Below are 24,802 nucleotides of genomic sequence, written 5' to 3' on the forward strand. Positions count from 1 at the left end.
TGATGTCAGGAAAAGAAACAACATTCCCTGTGTAGCACCCTTGTCCTAGCTAATAAATTTAGCTGTGCTAGGTGGTAGCTAGCCTGCCTAATTTGTAGTCTTTGAGATCATTGGATTTCCTCCTAAGCCTGGTTTAGCTTTGTTTTCTCCCTTTTGTCAATAGGTGGCACTGTTACCTTTGGCATTAGTGTGAGGAATTACAGTGAGTCTAGGACTAGGTTATGAACTTTTCTCAGCCAATCATACTGGTCGCTGAGCATGCTGGGAGAAGGTATTTATTTGGAGGAAGTCGGGTGATCTTTGTCCTTTCTACCCAGACTGGGTGTGTGTGTGAGGAACAGCTGATTCTGGGTAGCCCTAAAGCCTGAGGCCTAGAAATGTGCTCAGGGCTCTGCAAGGGAGAGCCTACTCACTACCTGGAGGTATGAAGGAAAGGATGGAGACCTGAGATGAAGTACCAGAGGTTACTCTACCATGGACCGGGGAACCATGGAGAGCCTGGGAAAGCATCAAGATGGAATCATCCAGAAAATTCCTGCACCTTTCCGTGGAGTTGAATATTGTTGCTACAGGAGACAGCTTATGATACAAAGCACAGATTGCTGGTTCCAGCTTAAAGGCCTTTTTTTATGTACCGCTGTCTACCTTTTCCACATTTTTGTCTAAGGAGTCTGCCGATCTGCAAGTCTCCTTCTGTTTTTGACTAAGGGTGTCCTGTACCCCACCCCTCTCTCTCCCACATTTTTCTTGTTGTGAAAAATAAACTTCTCTTTGTTCAAGCATAAAAGTGACTGGCACCCATCTTTCTACCTTTTACACCACCCACCATGCCTAGTAAACTGCACCCTGAGGAGGAATGTTGGCCCACCCTGTCTCTGGGGGTCACCACCAGGCTTCTGGAGGTTGGGAGGGGGGGGGGGTGCTACACCTGTAAACAGATAAAGTCTCCACATAGTGTTTATAGAATGACTCCCCAGTTTCTGCATAAATCCACCGCGAGCTGGAAATTTCTGCAGATGTTTGAAAAATTTTTTGCAGATCTCTTCTGCGAGGAAATGAGCTTTATTCTCAATTTACTGTCCTTTAAATGTTTATTTTCGTCTCACGGAGCCCAATTAAAGGTTACATACCCAGAATGGTGCGTATTTATAGGGTTATGAATCTGAGATTGAAGTGCACAACCGTGAGGAAATTGTTCAGATACAAGTTTATTCCAAAGTGTTATCAAAAAGAAGACTTTATTATTGAGCCAACGTGTTTCAGGGGACGGAAATCTCCCTTCATCGGGCCTGAGAAACGGAAACTTTGCATACAGGCTGGATTAGGTCATGACTACAATGTGTACAGACTAGACTGGGCAGTGATTACAATGTATAGGATACTATACCCAGTAGACATGTGCAATTCAGACACATTTTTGGTTATTCGGAGATTGGAATGTACCTGAATCTCTGAATGAAATAGCAATGAATAGTAACGAATTTTGTTGAATTCTGTTAAAATTAGTTTTGTTTATTGGCTTTCTAACAAATTCCAAATTTTCAGAACGATTAGAATTCGTATCGGGCGAAAAATAATCGACTGATTGGAATTCTGTGTGAAGAAAAGCTGGTTGTTGGGCAGCGGGCTGGGAAGCCGGCTGCTGCTTCCTTAACAACCGTTGACTCAGTGGCTTCCCCACTGACTGCTAAAATGTAAACAAAACAATGCCGGCAATACAAAAATGTAAAACAAACAGTGTGGGGTCCCCCCTCCAAAGGGTCTGGTATTGATTTTAAGGGGAACCCCATGCCAAAATGTAGAAAAAAAAACGCAGTGGGGTCCCCCCTCAAAATCTCTACCGGACCCTTATCCATGCAGCTCGGCAGGTCAGGAAAGGGGGGGATGAGCGAGTACCCCTCTTTCCTGAACCATAGTAGGCCATGTGCGCTCAACATGGGGAGGGTGGGTGCTTTGGGGCGAGGTGTAGATCCATCATCATTCAAACAAAAGCTCCGCCTATGATGAAGGCTGACCGCCTAATGCCTACTCCACTGGGCGACCGTTCTTAAATCCGAATTCTAAATGTTCTGAAAATTTGGAATTTGTTAGAAAATTAATAAATTAAACAAAATTTAATGAAAAGTAGTCACATGAGCGCCTGTGACGTAACGCGTAGGGCGTAGCACCGGAAGTGACGTTACGGGACACGTAAGTCCCGCAGCACAGCGTCATAGCGGCTGATAGCAACTATTTTAAATGTTAGTTGATATTTTCGTTTTCAATAAATGTGAATTGGGAATTACTATACTATATTGGCCCCTATTTCCAAGATCCTAAGTCTGCACAAGCGAACCCCAGCAGGATCTAGACAAGGAGAAGCACGCCACCATCCCCTGTACAGAGGAAAAGAGGAGCAGGGACCAGATCATATACCCCATCTTGTCCACTTAGAGGAGGAAAAAGCAGATCTGTATGAGGTCTAGAAGCGCAACACCAGAGGCATTAAGGTGAGCATTTAGCACACCTATAGGCGGGGAGCACCGAAGAGCACGCCAGAATCACATGGTGTATAGGTGGAGGAAAACATTAATGTGATATAGAGAAAAAGAAGACTTGCGGACACTATTTAAAACTATTTGGGACATTTATACATTCACTGTTTATCTTTGTGTAGCCGGCTTATATTCTTATCTACTGGCATATTTAATCCTACATATATTGAGTATATATTGATTTACACTGAGCACTTTATGGACATTACTATTGATATTATATTGATTATATGATAAATATATTTATTGTCACTAAGCACTTTATTGGCTATTCTGTAGATTTCACTATTTGAGGGTAAAATCACCATAAGCACCTTTATTATATATTGAATATACCTTATGTTATTGACGGTCACAGAGCACCTTATTGGCACATTTATTGTTATATACAGGTATACAATTACCTTAACCACTTTACCACCGGAGGATTTTGCTGTCTTACGTCCAGGCCACTTTTTGCGATTCGGCACTGTGCGACTTTAACTGACAATTGCGCGGTCGTACGACGCCCTACCCAAACGAAATTTACGTCCTTTTTTACCCACAAACACAGCTTTCTTTTGGTGGTATTTGATCACCTGTGCAATTTTTACTTTTTGCGCTATAAACAAAAAAAAAGCGACAATTTTGAAAAAATAACAATATTTTTCACATTTTTTTATATGAAATTCCCCCCCCAAAAAAATGTAAAAATCAATTTTTTTAAAAATTTTTGCCCAAGTTGTTTTCTGCTACATATGTTTGGTAAAAAAAAAATCGCAATAAGCGTATTTTGATTGGTTTGCGCAAAAGTTATTGCGTTTACTAACTAAGGGAAAGATTTATGTAATTTTTGGTGTTTTTTTTTTTTAACGAGTAATGGCGGCGATCTGCGTTTTCTTTTGCGGGACTGCGACATTGCGGCGGACAGATCGGACCCTTGACTGACATTTTTGACACTTTTGGGGGGTACCAGTGACATTACTGCAGTAATCAGTGCTATACATATGCACTGTTACTGTAAAAATGACACTGGCAGGGAAGGGGTTAATTTTATTGGAGAGGGAGGGGTTAATATATGCCTGGTGCTTACTAACGTGTGTGGGGGGAGGGGACTGAGTGACACAGGCACAGATCGCAGGTTCAGCTATGCTGAACCCTGCAATCTGACCCTGCCTGTCACCAGTGTTGGGCGTAACTAGTTACAAAGTAACTGATTACAGTAACTACATTACTTTTTTTGGTAACTAAGTAAAGTAACTAGTTACAATACTAATATTGGTAACTACACTACTTTACTAGACTATAGGAACGCGCTTTCCTGCGTTACCCAAGCCGTACGATACAATCGTTATTTAGAAGAATAGAGAGGGATGAAGTTTATGACTTTTTGTTGCACTTTATGTTTTATTCTGTTTTTTCAGGTTTTGTTCTCATGTTTCCCAAAGCCTGTGTTTATACAATAAACTCTATGCAGAAAGAGTGTCATGTATCTTCTTCTACACGGTCAATTAAGAAAGAGGAAAGTAAAGTAATAAGTAGTGAAGTTACTTTTCAAATGCAGTAACTAGTAAAGTAATCTCATTACAATTTACAGAAGTAACTAGTAACTAGTTACATTTTTTGAGTAACTACCCCAACACTGCCTGTCACATAGAAGATCCGCCCGCTCTGTTTACACAAGCGGGTGGATCTCCAGACTCGATTCCCCGACGATCGGGGAAGAGCGGCGGTGATCACTGCCGCTCCTCCCCTGGCCCGACTCCCGCTGTGACTGAAAACAGCGGGAGCGAGCCTCCGGCGGCGCGCGCGTGCCGCCCACAAGGGGAGGAGTCCAGCGACGTAGGTTTACGTCGCTGGACGGAATCGAGCCACTTTGCCGCAGTACAGTCCCAGTGACTGGTCGGCAAGTGGTTAAGCACTTTGAGTTTTTTATTCAATAGTATTGAGTTATTGACGGTTCACATTCCCTATTGATTTATATATTTTGTATCTATTTATTCTGAATATTTACATCATTGCTACTTTTTAATTGGGCACCACAGACGGTTTTACTATTTATATTGATTCATATTATTTATTATCACTAAGATATATGCACATTGTATAATTAATCCCTGAAGCGCGGTACTTCCCCCCCACTTGTATGCTTTCTAAACTGTGTAGTTTACAGTAATAAGTACAAGCAGCATCAAGGGCTACAGTGATTTACACCTAGATCTCTCCAAGATAGCGCGATACTCCCATCCACATACATACCAAGTGGATATTGAACTGCAGCATTCATCAGCAGTTATATTACAATGAAGTGAGCCGTGAGAGGGAAAATTCCAGTGTATCTTCCTATCCTGACTCACCATTATTGCAGCTCCACTTCCCATTGGCTGACATTCTGTTTTTATTGACTTTCATATCCATAGATTGCAGGCCCTTCTTTTCCAAGTCATAAAGCATTTGAAACATATAAATTCATATTCATGTAGTAGTAGTTGTTGCTGTCACTATTCCTTAAGCAGTGCAGAGGGGTTTAGTGGAGGAGAGTTATGCCTCGTACACACGCGTCGATAGTAGCCGTGAATTTTCGGCCAACGTCCGATTATCGGCTTGTTAGTATGATGCTTCCGACAACTGACTGCGACTTTTCGGCCGAACAAAATCTGGTGTGCATGCTATAAAATTTTTGTTGGCTAACAACAGAACGGCCGATTGTTCGTCAGTCAGTACAGATTTCAGCCGACAAAAATGTGATGAGCAAGACTGGGCATGCTCAGAGAAGAAAAAACACACGAAAAGTAGACCAGAACATGACATCACTTCTGCAGTTGGTTGTTGTTGGCCGAAAAAATTTGTGTTTAGTCTAGAGCACATTTCAACCAACACAACAACACTGGACAAAAGACGGCCGATCGGTCGGCCAACAATCGGTGCGTGTGTATGAGGCTTTAGATAAAAAAAGGTGCAGAGTCCTCCAGCAAAGCAGAATATTTCAGGAGAGGAGAGAAGAAGGAGAAGAGTCCTCCTGCAGTGCAGAGTATTCCAGGAGAGGAGAGTTAGATAGAGGAAGGAGCAGAGTCCTCCAGAAGTGCAGAGTATTTCAGGAGAGGAGAGAAGAAGGAGCAGAGTCCTCCAGCAGTGCAGAGTATTCCAGGAGAGAAGAGTTATAGAAGAAGGAGCAGAGTCATCCAGCAGTGCAGAGTATTTCAGGAGAGGAGAGTTAGATAGAGGAAGGAGCAGAGTCCTCCAGAAGTGCAGAGTATTTCAGGAGAGGAGAGTTAGATAGAGGAAGGAGCAGAGCCCTCCAGCAGTGCAGAGTATTTAAGAAGAGGAGAGTAAGATAGAGGAAGGAGCAGAGCCCTCCAGCAGTGCAGCGTATTTCAGGAGAGAAGAGTTAGATGGAAGAAGGAACAGAGTCATCCAGCAGTGCAGAGTATTTCAGGAGAGGAGAGTTAGATAGAGGAAGAAGCAGAGCCGTCCAGCAGTGCAGAGTATTTCAGGAGAGGAGAGTTAGATAGAAAAAGGTGCAGAGTCCTCCAGCAAAGCAGAATATTTCAGGAGAGGAGAGTTATACAAGAAGGAGCAGAGTCCTCCAGTAGTGCAGAGTATTTCAGGAGACGAGAGTTAGATAGAGGAAGGAGCAGAGTCCTCCAGCAAAGCAGAATATTTCAGGAGAGGAGAGTTATAGAAGAAGGAGCAGAGTCCTCCAGCAGTGCAGAGTATTTCAGGAGAGGAGAGTTAGATAGAGAAAGGAGCAGAGCCATCGAGCAGTGCAGAGTATTTCAGGAGAGAAGAGTTAGATGGAAGAAGGAACAGAGTCCTCCAGCAGTGCAGAGTATTTCAGGAGAGGAGAGTTAGATAGAAGTAGCAGAGTCCTCCAGCAGTGCAGAGTATTTCAGGAGAGGGGAGTTAGACAGAGGAAGGAACAGAGTCCTCTAGCAGTGCAGAGTATTTCAGGAGACGAGAGTTAGATTGAGGAAGGAGCAGAGTCCTCCAGCAAAGCAGAATATTTCAGGAGAGGAGAGTTATAGAAGAAGGAGCAGAGTCCTCCTGCAGTGCAGAGTATTTCAAGAGAGGAGAGTTATAGAGGAAGGAGCAGAGTCCTCCAGCACAGCAGAGTATTTCAGGAGAGGAGAGTTGGATTGAGGAGGAGCAGAGTCCTCCAGCAGTGCAGAGTATTTCAGGAGGAGAGTTATAGAAGAAGGAGCAGAGTCCTCCAGCAGTGCAGAGTATTTCAGGAGAGGAGAGTTATAGAGGAAGGAGCAGAGTCCTCCAGCAGTGCAGAGTATTCCAGGAGAGAAGAGTTAGATTGAGGAAGGAGCGGAGTACTCCAGCAGTGCAGAGTATTTCAGGAGAGTTAGATTGAGGAAGGAGCAGAGTCTTCCAGCAGAGCAGAGTATATCAGGAGAGGAGAGTTATAGAGGAAGGAGCAGAGTCCTCCAGCAGAGCAGAGTATTTCAGGAGAGGAGAGTTATAGAGGAAGGAGCAGAGTCCTCCAGAAGTGCAGAGTATTTCAGGAGAGGAGAGTTATAGAGGAAGGAGCAGAGCCCTCCAGCAGTGCAGAGTATTCCAGGAGAGAAGAGTTATAGAGGAAGGAGCAGAGTCTTCCAGCAGAGCAGAGTATATCAGTAGAGGAGAGTTAGATAGAAGAAGGAGCAGAGTCCTCCAGCAGTGCAGAGTATTTCAGGAGAGGAGAGTTATAGAGGAAGGAGCAGAGTCCTCTAGCAGAGCAGAGTATATCAGTAGAGTAGAGTTATAGAGGAAGGAGCAGAGTCCTCCAGCAGAGCAGAGTATATCAGGAGAGGAGAGTTATAGAGGAAGGAGCAGAGTCCTCCAGCAGAGCAGAGTATATCAGGAGAGGAGAGTTATAGAGGAAGGAGCAGAGTCCTCCAGAAGTGCAGAGTATTTCAGGAGAGGAGAGTTATAGAGGAAGGAGCAGAGTCCTCTAGCAGAGCAGAGTATATCAGGAGAGGAGAGTTATAGAGGAAGGAGCAGAGTCCTCCAGCAGAGCAGAGTATTTCAGGAGAGGAGAGTTATAGAGGAAGGAGCGGAGTCCTCCAGCAGTGCAGAGTATTTCAGGAGAGGAGAGTTATAGAGGAAGGAGCGGAGTCCTCCAGCAGTGCAGAGTATTTCAGGAGAGGAGAGTTATAGAGGAAGGAGCAGAGTCCTCCAGCAGAGCAGAGTATTTCAGGAGAGGAGAGTTATAGAGGAAGGAGCGGAGTCCTCCAGCAGTGCAGAGTATTTCAGGAGAGGAGAGTTATAGAGGAAGGAGCGGAGTCCTCCAGCAGTGCAGAGTATTTCAGGAGAGGAGAGTTATAGAGGAAGGAGCAGAGTCCTCCAGCAGAGCAGAGTATATCAGTAGAGGTGAGGTACACAGGAATTGATGGTGGATTGATCTGGTGGTGATTGATCGGTTGTGTTCAGGAATTGATGGATATTTTATAGGCAGGGTATAAGAGATTCTTTAATGGAAGGGTAGAATCTGGAGATATGGGAGAGGCGGTCTGCGTTGCGTGGTACTCGCTGGGTATACGATGCTGGGAGAGGATGGCGGTGCAGAGATAACAGAAATGAAGGACGCTGCGTTCTTTATCTTATATTAGTTGTGATTCTTGCGGGAGAAGCGGCCTATGGCGGAGACATGGAGGGAGTCTTATCGCCATCCTAGCCGCAGACATGTGACTGCTGACTTCATAGATATTAGCAGAGCCGGTGATAGGTCAAAAATACTTATCAGTCCGGAGCCAACTCCCGATCCAACCGCAGCAACACACTGCATGCAAAGTGCACCTGTCACTTACACTGTACAATGAATGGTGAGTGTCATCACACTCATGGGATTGATGTGTCCTCTGCACAGCACTGCGGTATATGTCAGAGCTATATAAATGTATAATAATAATAATAATAGTGTGCGGGTGTGGGGGACAGTAGAGTGTAAGCTCCTCTGGTGCAGAGACTAGTGTGATGTCATTGAGCGTTGATGTTTTTACATTCCTTTTTGTGTAGTTTATATTACTATGTATACAATTTATGTTTTACACAATTAATATTTGCCACTGGATTCCCAGAGCATTGCACTGCAGACGTCCTCTCCTTTCAGACAAGATGTCTGTGATTGAATCCTTGGATAGAGTGGGCGGAGTCATTACTCTGGCTCATTCACTTGTGTGTTTAAATTTCATCTACTGGGCTCTGAAAGCAAAAGGATTTTTCAGCAAAGTAGGTCAACACAGCCTGGAAATTGGATAAATGCAGCTCAGAGCTCCCCCTTGTGGCTGTATGTGAAAATGCAGAAAATTGATATAGAAATATTTCAACCTAAAAACAGGCAGAAAAATATCTTTTGAAGTGTTAGTTTTAGTCCTGATCATAATACATATTTATAAAAATAAAATTTATTCAGATCCCTACTCAGAGTGAGATCACAGGCGCTGCAGAACATCTTCACATACAGATGAATGCAGTCCTCCCAGTTCTGGGTGGATTTTCCTCAGTCAGGTTGGACCAATAGGTAAATTGTTGACTGTATTTCCCCCCCAGTGACGGTCAGGTCGATGTCCAATAAATAGACTTAATTTTCCATTTGGGAATATTCTGTGAATATTGGCGAGTCCAGTGACCGGGTCTTCCCTGAACTGAACAGCTCAGTAACTCAAAATCCAGCTCAACCTTCTTTGGGGTCCCCCCACAATCAGGGGACAAATGCTCTATTTGGAAGCAATTTTGCCCCCTGGTGGGATATACATGGTGTGGAAGCAATTTTTCCCCCTGGTAGGACATACATGGTGTGGGAACAATACTGCCCCTTCTTGGGATATACATGGAGTGTGAAAAACACTGCCCCCTTGTGGGACATATACAGGGTGGTAGAAATACTGCCTCTTGGTGGGACATACATGTTTTATTTATTTATTACAGGTACTTATATAGCGCTGTCAATTTTTGCAGTGCTTTACATATTTTTTACTATACATTCACTTCAGTCCCTACCCTCAAGGAGCTTACAATCTAAGGTCCCTAACTCACATTCATACATACTAGGGCCAATTTACCTATCACCATGTCTTTGGAGAGTGGGAGGAAACTAGAGCACCCAGAGGAAACCCACGTAGGCACAGGGAGAACATGCGAACTACAGGCGGGTAGTGCCCTGCTTGGGATTCGAACCGACAACTCTAGTACTGCTATGCGGAAGTGCTAAACACTTAGCCACTGTGCTGCCCATGTTTTGTGAACAATACTGCCCCCTGGTGGGACATACACATCTTTAGCAGCCACTTACCAGCAAAGCTAGCAATTACATAGTGTGGGAGCAATACTGCACCCTGGTGGCACATTTATGGATTCTTAGCAATACTGCCCCCTGGTGGGACATACACATCTTTAGCAGCCACTTACCAGCAAAGCTAGCAATTACATAGTGTGGGAGCAATACTGCACCCTGGTGGCACATTCATGGATTCTGAGCAATACTGCCCCCTGATGGGACGTTCATGGATTCTGAGCAATACTGCTCCCTGGTGGGACTTACACATCGTCAGCAGTCACTTACCAGCAAAACTAACAATTACATTGTGTGGGAGCAATACTGCACCCTGGTGGCACATTCATGGATTCTGAGCAATACTGCCCCCTGATGGGACGTTTATGGATTCTGAGCAATATTGTCCCCTGGTGGGACATTCATGGAATATGAGCAATACTGCCCCCTGGTGGGACATACACATCGTCAGCAGTCATTTACTAGCAAAGCTACTAGCAAAGCTAACAATTACATAGTGTGGGAGCAATACTGCCCCCTGGTGGGGCATTAATGGATTCTGAGCAATACTGCCCCCTTGGTGGGACATTCATGGATTCTGAGCCATACTGCCCCCTGGTGGGACATACACATCGTCAGCAGCCACTTACTGGCAAAACTAACATTTACATAGTGTGGGAGCAATACTGCCCCCTGGTGGGGCATTCATGGATTGTGAGCCATACTGCCCCCTGGTGGGGCATTCATGGATTGTGAGCCATACTGCCCCCTGGTAAGACATACACATTGTCAGTAGCCACTTCCCGGCAAAGCTAGCAATTACATAGGGTGGGAGCAATACTGCCCCCTGGTGGGACATTCATGGGTTCTGAGCAATACTGCTCCCCTGGTGGGACATACACATCGTCAGCAGTCACTTACCAGCAAACTTAGCAATTGGTTGCATTTTGCATTATTAAATGCATCAGCCACATAAAGAGCAACAAAATGCCACTACTTTTTTTTTATCGCTTTTGTGGGAATCAGAAAAGATCCAATGCACAGAGATTGAGGAAATCTTTCCTTTTCTCTCGCAATGCGGCTTAAATCTTTTTTTGTTACTTTTTATATTAAAGTTCTTTTTAATTCTCGCTGATTCCCTTCACCGCCACCTCTCAGATCCCTTTTTATGAGAAAAAATTCCTTCTGGATCTGACTGTAATTAGGGAAAATTCCTCATTTCACACCTGGATCTTCTCCCTTCATCCAGGAGGGGCCCCAGGGCTGGCAGCGGGCCCCAGGTATGTAAACGGAGAGAGAGGGAATGGGAATTTTAGGAATTCTAGTTATTTCAGAGAGGAGATATCTCCACCCTGGACAGCAATCTATAGATTATATGTTTCCTATACCTCCCCCCCCCCACACACACCTTTCATGGACTTAATGTATATATCATTGTCTCCTATATTCGCCCCTCCCCCCTAAGTATACCTATTCTAAATATCCCTATAATGTCAGCATCACTTCTTCTACAGTTTACTGTATATATTGTCAGATGGGTGATATATGGACATAGGGGGATGATATGTGGAATATTTATTGGGGGGAACTTTGTGGTAAGAAATGGCGGATCTCATTTCTGGGGTACGTAGGGAGCCTGGGTGTTGTCTGGTATTATCCCTGTAGCGCCATCCTCAGCCATGGCCCTGTAAAAAGTAAGGTAGGTAACAGAGATACATTAAGCATCCCATCTGACATGACCATCATGCAGCTGTGAGAAGTTGGGGTGATCGGATGGTGATCTATATTACCCCGACCGGTGTGACCACACAACCCCGATGCTGATGCTGGAGGGCCATGCTGGTAAGGTGTACCTGCCATCAGATATACACTCACCGGCCACTTTATTAGGTACACCTGTTCGATTGCTCAGTAACACAAATTGCTAATCAGCCAATCACATGGCAGCAACTCAATGCATTTAGGATCAATCGATATTGTTTTTTCATTGTTGATACCGATACCGATATTTTGATATTTTTTTATTTTTTATTTGACAGGTACTCTTGTGGAGGGATCTGGGGGTCTAAAACACCCCAAACCCCTCCTCTGCACTTAAAAGCATTCAAAACGCCAAGTTTGGCAATTTTGAATGCTGTAATTTTTTTAAATCTGGTGCCGAGTTTCCTCGGAAGTGATGCATTGAGACCCAATCAGAGCAGAATGCGGCTTTGATCGGGTCTTCAGCGGCCGTGCACGCTGGTTGCCCGGGTCTCCTGGTGGGACGGGAGACCCGGGCGAGCCCCAGAAGGCGGCAGGAGGGGGGAGACGTCCCCTCCCGCTCCTTGTAATGACAGCTGAGCGGCTTCTCAGCTGCATCAGTTGTTATTACAAGACCGTCGACTGTGGACGCCGGTACCGGGGTGATGCCTCTAGCTGCAGGCATCACTCCGCTACAGCACTTTCCCGAAATGTCTGCAATATAGGTCACCTTAGTGGCCGATTCAGATATATCCAGGAAAGTGCATATCGGCCCTCAATATATCGGTTTTGCTGATAATCAGTCGATCTCTAATACAGACGTGGTGAAGACGACTTGCTGAAGTTCGAACCCAGCATCAGTATGGGGAAGAAGGGGGATTTAAAGCAGTGTTCCCGCTGAGGAAAAAAAATTTAAAGCCAGCAGCTACAAATCCTGTAGCTGCTGACTTTTAATATATAGACACTTACCTGTCCAGGGAACCTGCGATGTCAGCACCCCAGCCAAATTTCAGATCGGCTGATAGGTGCTGCTGCTGCCATTTGTTCTAAGGGAAACCAACAGTGAAGCCTTTTGGCTTCACAGCCGATTCCCTACTGCGCATGCGCTCTGCACTTTCTAATTGCCCCAGCCGGGGGAAGGAGGAGGGGGGGGGGGCGAACATTTCCGAGGGATGGCGCCACGGCGCTGTCTCCCAGAAGTGAGGATGGGTTGCTGTAAAAAAAAAGGTACCCGTTCCCCACTTTTTGGTGGATTTCTGCTTTAAGTGACTTTGAACGTGGCATGGTTGTTGGTGGCAGACAGGCTGGTCTGATTATTTCTGGGATTTTCACCCACAACCATTTCTCGGGTTTACAGAGAATGGTCGGAAAAAGAGAAAATATTTAGTGAGCGGCAGTTGTGTGGAGGAAAATGCCTTGCTGATGTCAGAGGTCAGAGGAGAATAGGCAGACTGGTTCCAGACGATAGAAAGGCAACAGTAACTCAAAAAAACACTCGTTACCCCCAAGGTATGCAGAATACCATCTCTGAACGCACAACACATCCAACCTTGGATGGGCTACAGCAGCAGAAGACCACACTGGGTGCCACTCCTATCAGCTAAGAACAGAAAACTGAGGTTACAATTTGCACATAATCACCAAAATTGGACAATAGAAGATTGGAAGAACGTTGCCTGGTCTGATGAGTCTCGATTTTAGCTGAGACATTCAGATGGTATGGGTGGGTGCAAACAAGGAGGACTTCCCAAAATTGTCGATCTATTTTTGTTTATAGCGCAAAAAATAAAAAACGCAGAGGTGATCTAAGACCCACAAAAAAAGCTCTATTTGTGGGGAAAAAAGGACATCGATTTTATCTGTGTACTGCGTCGTATGACGCCGCAATTGTTAGTTAAAATAACACAGTGCCGTATTGAAAAGAATAGCCTGGTCATGAAGGGTGGTGAATCTTCCAGAGGTCAAGTGTTTAACCATTAATAATAGTCAGCTAAGGTTCAATTACACAGATCAGTTCTCTGATTATGTGGAATTGCCTCGTGTGTTGTTGGGTTTGTCGCGTACGTGTATCTGTGGACTTCCTCTCAGCTCAGGAAATGGGGAGATGCAGAAACGCTGATAATTTCACCACAAATGATTCATTAGCAGAAGAGGAAGTTTGGACATGGCGGAAAAGAAGAAGAGCCATTGGTGAGGCCTGGGGTGACAATTGGTTCCTCCACTATGAGGAAAGGTGGTGGAAAGACTGTAATTCATAAGACAACGATTCCATGCTAAACCTCAGATACTCCAGTGTTATTCTGTAATCACAGCTTCCTTGAGGATGGAGGAATCCCATGATGGGTGATTTGAGGAGGTCAGGGTTATAGTACACTCCAACATTGACTGTGCAGAAGAAGACGATGTCCTTCACAGCGGACCACGTCTGACGCACTACGTCACTCTGCGTTGGGCTCTGATTGGAAGCCTATAAAGTTCCATTAACCACTTGCCGACCAGTCACTTTGACTGTACTGCGGCAAAGTGGTTTGTTATCCTCTGGCGATGTAGACCTACGTCCAGTGGTGTATTTAGGTTTTGTGCTGCCCTAGGCCTTACTAAACGTGTGCACCCCCAAATTTAAATATAACCCACCCCTTCCTGTAAAGGCCACACCCCTTCCTGTTTTTGACCCGCCCTGTCATCTGTAAACCACAGACCACAACCATAGTATCAGTGCCCATCAGCGTAGCCTCTTCTGTTCCCATAAGTTCAGCCTCATCAGTGCAGCCTCATTACTGCCCATCAGTGCAGCCTCATCAGTGCAGCATATCAGTGTGACCTCATCAGTACAGCCCCATCAGTGCAGCCTATCAGTGCCCATCAGTGGTGCCTTATCAGGGCAGCCACATCAGTGCAACTTATCAGTGCTGCCTCATCAGTGACCATCAGCGCAGCCTCATCAGTGGCCATCAGTGCAGCCTCATCAGTGGCCATGAGTGGCCATCAGGACAGCATATCAGTGCAGCCCCATCAGTGAAGCTTATCAGTGCCACCCCATCAGTGCCCATCAGTGCAGAATATCAGTGCTGCCTTATTTTTTTATGTGGGAGCCGGGACGAGGCTGTTTTTTTTCATGCGGGAGCAGCTTTTTTGCTGCCCCCCCCTGCAAAGTGCCGCCCTAGGCCTGGGCCTTGTCGGCCTAGGCCAAGATACAGCGCTGCCTACGGCACCAGACATTCCCTTCTCTCGGCGGCGCGCGCGCGGCGCCGGAGGCTCGCGCCCGCTGGCCAGGGGAAGAGAGGCGGTGATCACCGCCGCTCTTCCCCGATCGTTGGGGAATCGAGTGTGGAGATCCGCCCGCTTGTGTAAACAAAGCGGGCGGATCTCCTAAGTGACAGACAGTGACAGATTACAGGGTTCAGCATAGCTGAACCTGCGATCTGTCCCTGTGTCACTCAGTCACCTCCCCCCACACACATAAGTAAGCACCAGACATACATTAACCCCTCCCTCTCCAATAAAATTAACCCCTTCCCTGCCAGTGTCATTTTTACAGTAACAGTGCATATGTATAGCACTGATTACTGTAGTAATGTCACTGGTACCCCCAAAAGTGTCAAAAATGTCAGTCAAGGGTCCGATCTGTCCACTGCATTGTCGCAGTCCCGCAAAAAAAAATCGCAGATCGCCGCCATTACTCGTTAAAAAAAAACCACCAAAAATGACAGAAATCTTTCCCTTAGTTAGTAAACGCAATAACTTTTGCGCAAACCAATCAAAATACGCTTATTGCGATTTTTTTTACCAAAAATATGTAGCAGAAAACAAATTTGCCTAAAATGATAAAACATTTCGATTTTTACATTTTTTGGGGGGGGAATTTCATATAAAAAAATTTGAAAAATATTGTTATTTTTTCAAAATTGTCTCTCTTTTTTTGTTTATAGTGCAAAAAGTAAAAATCGCACAGGTGATCAAATACCACCAAAAGAAAGCTCTATTTATGGTAAAAAAAAGGACGTAAATTTTGTTTGGGTACGGCGTTGCATGACCGCACAATTGTTAGTTAAAGTCGCAGAGTGCCGAATCGCAAAAAGTGGCCTGGACGTAAGACAGCAAAATCCTCCGGTGGTAAAGTGGTTAATCTGGCAGACCAAAAATTCATAAAACACAACTAACCACATATACACCTCTACATGCCGGATCCCACACTCCATTGTCACCAGTAAAGGAAAGTGGACCGAGGTCCTTCATCAGACAAGCGGCAGCTGGAAGACCTGTAGCCTCAGATATTCAGATCTCCATCCTTGGGTTCCCACAATTGTTCCTAATACATGAGGTGTACTGGATTCCCCTAGGAATATATTCCTTTTCTCATAGATACCCCCCCCCCCCATTGTACTCCAGATCTACCTCGGGACAGGGCAGTCTTATTCACAAGTTCTATAGGTGCTCATTTCGAATGAGCAGTGCACATTCCTTGTGGTTATGTGCAATGCTCTATAGACACCACACCACATCCCATAGTCCATCTCAGCAGCGAGCAAGAGAGGGTAGCTATGTTCCTACATACAGTGGGACCATTGAAAACTAACCGAGCCACCCTCTAACAGGAATTCAGATCACAGCAGCAAAAAAATGTAGATTTGGAGGAGGCTGAGAGAAATAGAAGGGACTTTTGGAGTTAGGAAGCAGATCCTGAAAATTTGAGGAAGTGCGGTGTGGTTGGCTTAATGGCCATACTCTTATGGTGTAAGGACTGTGGGGATTATCACTTTCAGGGTAGACAGATGCGCTGTACCTTCTGATCTTCACTATCTGTTCTTATCAGACAATAAGAACTTGGATCCCCATGACTTTATTTTCCTTAATCTTATCTCATTAGTAAATCTTCTGACCATCTCCAGTGTCTTCACTCATCAGAATATTGAATTGTAGAGTTTGGTCAGCGGTGGTCATGTGATCTGTAATTTATTGATGGTGCACCACATGCAATACTGGAAGATTCTCTTCTCTTGTGTTCAGTTTCATATTTTTTTTGCTCTATTTTCTTTTATTCTGGATCACAAAATGTGGAAAATCTGAAGAACGTTCCTCTTCTCCTCAATGCAAATAACACAACTTGACTATAGTGACATAATGGCCCTTGATCCCCAGATCTCTGAGGTTACCCTACCACACACCCAAATCCCTGAAGTTACCCCAACCCCCCTCCCCCCACTTTCCACCCCACTTACCCCGATCTCTGAGGTTACCAAGCCACACACCCTGATCCCTGACGTTACCTCCAACCACCCACCCTGCTTTCCTCCCCGCACACCCCAAACTCTGAGGTTACCCTGCCACACACCCGGATCTCTGAAGTTATGCCCAACCACCCCCCGCTTTCCTCCCCGCCACACACCCTGATTACTGAGGGTACCCAGCCACACACCCTATACTCTGAAGTTACCCACAACCCCCCACTTTACTCCCTCCCCCGATCTCTGAGATAACCCCCAACCACCCCGCTTTCCTCCCCGCACACCCCAATCTCTGAGGTTACCACACCATACACTCCGATCCCTGAGGTTACCCTGCCACACCCCCGGTCTCTGGGGTTACCCCAAACCACCCCGCTTTCCTCCCCGCACACCCCGATCTCTGAGGTTACCCCACCACACACCCCGATCTTTGAAGTTACCCCCTGCTTTACTTCCTGCACACCCTGATCTCTAAGGTTACCCCGCCACACACACTGATCTCTGAAGTTACCCCCAACCACCCCGCTTTCCTCCCCGCACACCCTGATCTCTGAAGTTACCTCAAACCACTCTGCTTTCCTCCCTTCACATCCTGATCTCTGAGGTTACCCAGCCACACATCCTGATCTCTGAGGTCACACCACCACCTACCCCAATCTCTGAAGGTATCCCCAACCACCCTATATTCCTCCCCGCACCCCCCTATCTCTGACGTTATCCTGCCACATACCCCGATCTCTGAAGTAACTCCCAACCACCCCGCTTTCCTCCCTGCACACCCTGTTCACTGAAGTTACCTCCAACCACCCCGTATTCCTCCCACACCCCCTATCTCTGAGGTTATCCTGCCACATACCCCGATCTCTGAAGTAACTCCCAACCACCCCTCTTTCCTCCCCGCACACCCTGATCTCTGAAGTTACCTCCAACCACTCTGCTTTCCTCCCTGCACATCCTGATCTCTGAGGTTACCCAGCCACACATCCTGATCTCTGAGGTCATACCACCATCTACCCCAATCTCTGAAGGTACTCCCAACCACCCCGTATTCCTCCCCGCACACACCTATCGCTGAGGTTATCCCACCACATACCCCGATCTCTGAAGTAACTCCCAACCACCCCGCTTTCCTCCCCGCAGACCCTGATCACTGAAGTTACCTCCAAACAGCCCGTATTCCTCCCCGCACACCCCAATCTCTGAGATTATCCCGCCACATACCCCGATCTCTGAAGTAACTCCCAACCACCCTGCTTTCCTCCCCGCACACCCTGATCACTGAAGTTACCTCCAACCACCCCGTATTCCTCCCCGCACACCCCAATCTCTGAGGTTATCCCGCCACATACCCCGATCTCTGAAGTAACTCCTAACCACCCCGTATTCCTCCTCGCACCCCCTATCTCTGAGGTTATCCTGCCACATACCCCGATCTCTGAAGTAACTCCCAACCAACCCTCTTTCCTCCCCGCACACCCTGATCACTGAAGTTACCTCCAACCACCCCGTATTCCTCCCCACACACCCTGACCTCTGAGGTTATACCGCCACATACCCCGATCTCTGAAGTAATTCCCAACCACCCTGCTTTCCTCCCCAAACCCCAATCTCTGAGGTTACCCTGCCTCACACCCTGATTTCTGAGTTTACCCCTCTGTGTTCCTCAGCAGACATCTCTGTACCGTGTGATCTGTCAGGATCGGGAATTTCCAGGTGGAGGTTTCGGTTTACTGAAAATCAGCTGAAAGAAAAACAAAATCTTAAGTGAGAATTGTCGGAATTCCTCCCGAATTTCTGTTTTGTTTCTGTTGAATTGTTGGAACACGAAGAATCATCCCTCATCCTTTCAGGATGGAGATCTCAGCACACACAGTGGGGGTTGTAGAGACTGAATGTTACTGAATACGGTAAAGACCCAATTATGTGCGAGGGGGAAAAAAAGCCTTTTTCCTGGCTCCTGATTGGTTGATTGAAATGAATACAGCCTCATCTTATTTAATTTAATATAAAATATCATACAATTATTATATAAATACAGGTAATATAAAAATTACAATTATACATTAAAAAAAAAAATGCACATACAAATGCGCAGAAAGCGTGAGTGCAGTCGTGGCTCCGAGGACCACAACGACGCTAATGAAAGTTTTTTTTTTTACTTTTAACAAATCAGCCTCATAGTTGGTAGAATGTGATGATGCATTCATCTCCATTGCACCCAGCATAGACCTCCCCCCCCCCCCCCCACCTCCCTCAATTTGTATTGCCCTTTGAAGTGTCAGAAGGATGGTCTGGGTGTCACTGAACTCATTTCCTCTAAAAATGGTGTCACTCATGACTGAACTCGCTCTGGGTCTTCCAGGAATTGATGATGAATATCTCATTTGTTGTGTTTAAGTTTTTAGTTTTTTTTTGCAGTATGAGAACGCTAAAATGTACAACAAACAAACCCAGCAGCCAATCAGAACTCACCCGTTACCCGACTACTCAGAATATGATTGGTGGATATGGCAGGATGGTCTGGTCACCAAACCATGTGTAACCGAGACCCGCTATAGTATTATCATCACCCCCTGCACAACAGCTGAAATTTCAGATCATGCTCACAGCTGAAGTGCCTGCTGACATGAGAGAGGAGCCAAGTGGGTAGGTCTGCATCCTGGGTTTTCAGACAACACACAGAGATCAGGGACATTTTAGGCTTCTGTTTATAGGCTGTGTTTGTGATTCCACAGAATAAAAATTTGTAAGAAAACACGTCAGGTGACAACACTGGTGAAAAAGTGGCTACGTGGTGTCTTTTTTAAAAAAAAAATTGCAGAGCTGTAAAAACTGCATGTACTGTACATTTCTTCTGTGCAAATGGAGGCAAAATCAAATGTTGTTGGGTTACTTTTTCTCCAGGTCGAATGTTATATAGTTATACAGATTAGAGCAGTGTTTCTCAACCCCGTTGGGATTCCCCTGGGGTGCCAAAAACATGGGATGCAGTTTGCCTTGAATCAGCATCCTGGTGGGGTTCAGCTACCAGCACCTCAACAACCACTGGAGATCCAGGGCCAAGTATCCCACTCACACTATGGCAATGAATGTTGTTGATTCAGGGCAAGTGGCATGCAGGGCTGCTCCCAGCATTCAGGACATCCACCTCCTGCCTTATGTCATGCTGATGGAGAAAGTTAGGGTTCTGATGGGTAGAGGGGACTCTGTGATGGGAGACCCTAATGTATAGGGGGGACTCTGATGAGCTAGGTGGGGTTTCTGATTTGATGAGAGCTTTCTATGATGGGAGATGCTGTTGATATGATGGGGGACTCTGACATAATGGGGGAACCTCTGAAATTATAGAATGGGGGACTCTGATGTATCAGGAGGGACTTTGACATAATGGGGGAATCACTGAAATTTTGTGATGGGAGGACTCTGATGTAAAGTGGGAACTTCTGAAAATATGGGATGGGAGACTCTGATGTGGTGGGAGGTACCTTGGCATAATGGGAGGACCACTGAAATGATGTGATGGGGAGACTCTGATGTGGTGGGAGGTACCTTGACATAATGGGAGGACCACTAAAATTATGGGATGGGGAGACTCTGATGCGGTGGGAGATACCTTGAAATAATGGGAGGGCCACTGAATTTATGTAATGGGGAGACTCTGATATGGCGGGAGATACCTTGAAATAATGGGAGGACCACTGAAATTATATGATGGGGAGATTCTCACGGGGTGGAGGGGACGCTGAAATAATGGGGGGACTACACCAAAATGATGTAATGGTGGACTCTGATATGACCGAAGGGACTGTGAGGTAATGGGGGCCCTTTACAGCGACTCAGGATAATACCAAATGAAGTCCACAAGGTGGAGCCAACAATCATAGTAAATTAGTATTTATCTATTATATTCATCAGCTCCCTCTAGTGGCCATAATGCAGTATTTTGCTGGTTCATGCTATTGCAGGCGTAGGCAGGTGGAGATCTCCCCGAACAACATGGGATGAGTCAAAGATCACCGGGCACAGTGTTGTCTACTCAAACCTGATTTAAACCTCTAATTGCCGTACTACCGCGTCGCAATTGCGTGTATTTTCACGGCAATCATGCGTTTAAATCTGGTTGTGAGGAGGCAACATATCACCTCCTCACCACCTGTCAAACACACTCCGATCACTTTTCAGAGGAACAGCAGTGCCTGCTGCACTTGCGAATGAGCCCTTAGCTGCATTCAGCAGCAGCACCCTTAGGACTCATTCACACGTAAAGTTGTGGGTGGTAAAACTCGGCGGTTAAGTCACGGTTTTACCACCCCCAATCCCTACCCCCTTTAACTGCCTAGGCAGCAGCCAAAGGTGTATGCATTCTGCAGCAGGAATTAAGGCCCCTGTTGCTTTAGGTGGCTGCTACTGCCTGCCATTCATGACCCATTCAAGTAAGTGGGGCCGCTCTGCAAGCGCCCCGCAACTGCATGCTTCTGCGAGGTCCAAGGGGTTAAAGCAGGTGGTGAGAAAGCAATATTGTGCTGCCTGCTTAACCCCTTGTTTGCTGTACTGCATGAGATTGCAGAGCACTTGCAGAGCAACCTCATTCACTTGAATCGGTCATGATTGGCAGGTGCTACACCCCCCCAACCATGACATGGTGTATAACTCCTGCTGCCTCTGCGACATGTGTACGCCCCTGGCCACTGCAGATAAAGGGTGTGCGGTTAGGGCGGGGGTTGTAAAAACATGTCTTCACTATGGGGTTTTACCACCCCCCAAACTGCAAATGTAAATGAACCTCTTCTGTTTTAAGGCTGCTTTCACACTGATGTGCTGCGGTTTACCTGCACCACGGGTGCAGCGCAGTGCATCTGCAACTTTCCTGGGTTAGCTGCTCTTTGTCATACTTTGTCATAGACTTCTATTATATCCTACAGGTGTGGTGCACTTTCTGAAAGCGCATCAAAACGCCTGCATTCTGCACCAAACCTGCAGGATATAATAGAAGTCTATGGCTAAGTGCAGAAAATCTGCAGGATATAATAGAAGTCTATGGCTAAGCGCAGCAAACCCGCAGGATATAATAGAAGTCTATGGCTAAGTGCAGCAAACCTGCAGGATATAATAGAAGTCTATGGCTAAGCGCAGCAAACCCGCAGGATATAATAGACGCCTATGGCTAAGCGCAGCAAACCCGCAGGATATAATAAACGCCTATGGCTAAGCACAGCAAACTCGCAGGATATAATAGAAGTCTATGGCTAAGCGCAGCAAACTCGCAGGATATAATAGAAGTCTATGGCTAAGCACAGCAAACTCGCAGGATATAATAGAAGTCTATGGCTAAGCGCAGCAAACCCGCAGGATATAATAGACGCCTATGGCTAAGCGCAGCAAACCCTCAGTATATAATAGAAGTCTATGGCTAAGCGCAGCAAACCCGCAGGATATAATAGACGCCTATGGCTAAGCGCAGCAAACCCGCAGGATATAATAAACACCTATGGCTAAGTGCAGCAAGCACGCAGGATATATTTGAAGTCTATGGCTAAGCGCAGAAAACCCGCAGTATATAATAGAAGTCTATATCTAAGCTCAGCAAACTCGCAGGATATAATAGAAGTCTATGGCTAAGCGCAGAAAACCCGCAGTATATAATAGAAGTCTATATCTAAGCTCAGCAAACTCGCAGGATATAATAGAAGTCTATGGCTAAGCGCAGCAAACTCACAGAAAAGCTGCAGGTACACTGCCCTGCACCCATGGTGTGGGTAAACCACAGCACATCAGTGTAAAAGCAGCCCTACACTATTATGCCCGATGTATTGCTTCACACTGACCTGAAGATCTCTTCTTTCTTGCCGCTGGCACCACTCTGGAAATCGCTAGCCGGGATAAGAGGTGGAGTGCAGTTGGTATCACTCTGTGGGGGACAGGAGCCGGCACTACAAAGGAGGAACGGCTTATGTGGCTCCTGCTCCCTACTGCAGCCCCAACTTTACAAGTAGTCCCTCTGCATTGCACTCTGTTTCATGCTCTGGAATGGCGGATCAGCAAGCCCAGACTGTGACTACCAGTCACCTGTCCACGATCTACGGGTTGCTGACCCCTGCTCTATTGTATATAAATGAATAATATTCAACCTGAAATAGAAATAAAATCAGCGCACCTGAATGTCTAAATGCTGCTCAACACTTAGGGCCAATCAATCAAATTCCAAATCATGCATAAATAAAATAATGAGCGGAAGTGATGTCCTAAGGGTTTTGCAGGTGAACTTCCTCCCATTGATATGAAGGGACATTGGTGGATGACAGTTTTACGAGTCTTTGGCACGAATTGGGCTGAGTGAGCTTTAACGGCCCCGTAACCCGAGAATAGAACAGCTGTTTCTGGGGCCGCTGCCCACCCCCACTTGGCAGTGTTGTCCTGATACTCCACCATGAACTGCATTCCAGGGGGAGTGAGCTGACACCGGCTCTCTGGATTAATGATACAGAAATATTTATTATCAGAGGGCTACAATCACTGGAGGGAATTCTTCCAGGGTCATTTACCCTGGGGGGGTCACAGCTCAGGAATGGGGTGAAATATTTCCTGAGACACAAACCAAATGTGTTCCACCATAGCAGCTCAGACAGGAGTACGGCCCCCTCCGCTCTGTGGTCGTATTAGCTGCTTTTATTCTAAAATCCGGCGGGACGCTTGGTGGGGATGCGGCATTTTATTTGTGAACTTCAGAATGCAGCTGAGCAACTCATACAGATCACTAAATGCTCCTTATATACTACTCAAGCCATGGCAGCCATATCCAGCAGGCTTTTCACAGTGCCTCCAGATAGGACCGCAGCCTTTGTTCATGTGCTCCTGCAACGTCCCACTTACGGTCTAGCATGTGTGGGTGGACTGTGGTTCTCCTGGAGATCAAGCTGCGTTTTTAAAGGCTTAAGCGATGAAGATACTAAACCCCTCCCCTTATATAAACTGTGTTATATCCAGCTGCTTCCATATACACTGTTCTGCCTCCAGCAGGATATTAATTAAATTGTTTTGCCTGCAATATCAGATTTGACCACAAGATGGAGCCAGTGGTACAAGCCGTTCACCTTTAAAGTGATTGTAAAGTCTAGTTTTATCTTTTTTTTATTTTTTTTTTTATAAACAAGCATGTTATACTTCCCTCCTCTGTGCAGTTGGTTTTGCACAGAGCAGCCCAGATTCTCCTCTTCTCGGGTCCCTCCTTGCTGCTCCTGGCCCCTCTCTCCTATCGAGTGCCCCCACAGCAAACGGCTTGCTATGGGGGCACCGAGCCTTGCTGCAGCTCCATGTGTCCATTCAGCCATGGAGCTGCCGTTCGGCCCCTCTCCCTTTCTCCTGATTGGCTAACTAACTGTGATTGAGAGCCGCGGGAGCCAATGATGCCACGGCTGTGTCACAGCCAATCAGGAGGCCAAGTGGACATCGCTGGAGAGAGATGGGCACCTTTCAGGGGGGAGGGGGGGAACGGGTACCTGTTTTTGACAGGTACCCTTCCCCGCTTCCAGGATACGCCGCCGTGGCGCCGTCCCTCGGAAGTTTGGCCCCCTCCACCTTCCCCTGCCGCCGAGCCAACAGGAATTCGCAGCGCGCTTTGCGCATGCGCATTAGGGACCCGCTGTGAAGCCGCACGGCTTCACTGTCGGGTTCCCTAACCTGCAATGGCGGCGGCAGCACCTGACAGCCGATGGAAACATCGGCTGCGGTGGACTCCAGGACAGGTAAGTGTCCTAATAATAAAAGTCAGCAGCTACAGTATGTGTAGCTGCTGACTTTACATTTTTAGAAGGGGGTGGAGGGGGAGGCGGAACTCCGCTTTAATGCATAGAATGCACCTTCTGACTTTACAACCCCTTCAACACAAAGTTACTTCAATACTTCATATACTGATTATATGTATCTGTATTTGTTTTTTCTCAATAGTTTCACTGCACCCTGTTTTGTTAACAAAATTTCAAAATGACATTCAGTCTGACTTATTGCAGAATAGGAGGGTTTAGCTGCATGTTGAGTTACACACAGGGAAACGTATAGTGGGGACAGAA

General features: G+C 46.2%; 2 long non-coding RNA genes across 3 annotated transcripts in view; both read left to right on the forward strand.

The window, feature by feature from the left end:
• Positions 1 to 24,802, forward strand: part of LOC309561435 — a 161,484-nt gene that overhangs the window by 132,063 nt on the left and 4,619 nt on the right. The window lies entirely within an intron of this gene.
• On the forward strand, positions 5,674 to 7,436 carry LOC309561017. The gene is made up of 3 exons (XR_014225543.1): positions 5,674 to 5,784; positions 6,961 to 7,033; positions 7,355 to 7,436. It is a non-coding gene; the product is annotated as an uncharacterized lncRNA (long non-coding RNA).

The sequence above is a fragment of the Pelophylax lessonae genome (genome assembly GCF_965119305.1).
Source record: "Pelophylax lessonae genome assembly, chromosome: 8".
Taxonomy (NCBI): domain Eukaryota; kingdom Metazoa; phylum Chordata; class Amphibia; order Anura; family Ranidae; genus Pelophylax; species Pelophylax lessonae.